We start from the raw sequence: 1,275 nt of genomic DNA on the forward strand, positions 1-1,275 counted from the left end.
AGAAAATAACAAATGCTGGCAAGGATGTGGAGAGATTGGGACTCTCATACACTTCTGGTGGGAGTGTAAAATGGTACAACCATTGTGGAAAGCAGTATGGTGATTCCTTCAAAAGTTAGAATTAAAAATACCATTTGACCCAGCCATTCCATTACTAGGTGTATATTCTAAAGAAGTGAGAGCCATGACAAGAACAGACATATGCACAACCATGTTCATTGCAGCACTATTTACAATAGCCAAAAGATGGAAACAACCTAGGTGTCCATCAACTGAGGAATGGATTACCAAACTTTGGCACATACACACAATGGAATACTATGCAACCCTAAAGAATAATCTAGAATCTGCAAAACACCGCATAACTTGGATGAACTTGGAGGACATTATGCTGAGTGAAATAAGATAATCACAAAAGGACAAATATTGTATTAGTCTGTTATTGTAAAAAGCAAGGAAAGGTTTATCTATGGAAGGAAATTTTCTTTTTTGGTACCAGGGGTGGAAGGGGAGGGGAGGGAACACTGTTAGATAGGTAGAGATAAGTATTGATTTGGGTGAAGAGAAGGGCAATGTACCAAATGTGAGTGACCAATATGGTGGCACTGAGGAAGAGGAAGACATAGAGAGGTACATGGGAGGTGCAGAAAACAAAGATGAACCCTTTTGCACATACAGTACTGCATTGTCAGTGAAGGCAACATGGGTATATGGGTGGATAGATGGGTGGACAGACTGAAATATTAGGTATGTCTATGAAGCGGGGAGTGTACCCAAGGCCATGTATAGGGTTGGAAGACAATGGTCCTATAAATGTATTTGTATGATCTGAATTCCCAGGTGTATACCCAGGGCTGACAAGGGACAAGGTTGTATTCACTTCTTGGTCACAGCCAGCTACCCAGAGGGACCGAGTAGTTGAACCTGTGGGCTTGGGACCATAGTCATAGGAGACATCAAGCTCAATTGATTGGCATAACATACTACACAAAACATTGTTCCACCTCCTATTTTGGTGAGTAGCGACTGGGATCTTAAAAGCTTGCAAGCAGCCATCTAGATGCAACAATGGGTCTCTCCTCATCCAACGCAAAGAACAATGAAGAAAACTGAAGATTCATGGAAAGATTAGTCCTAGCAACTGGTACACCATGCAATCCATAGCCTACCAGAAGAACTAGATGGTGCCTGGCTACCAATGTCAACCACTCAAAGGGGGATCTATGTAGGAGACCCTGGATAGAGAGGCAGAACAATGTGGAACAAAACTCAAAA

The sequence above is a fragment of the Orycteropus afer genome, unplaced genomic scaffold, assembly GCF_000298275.1.
Source record: "Orycteropus afer afer isolate SDZICR_OR568_19922 unplaced genomic scaffold, OryAfe1.0 scaffold00282, whole genome shotgun sequence".
In the NCBI taxonomy this organism is placed as follows: domain Eukaryota; kingdom Metazoa; phylum Chordata; class Mammalia; order Tubulidentata; family Orycteropodidae; genus Orycteropus; species Orycteropus afer.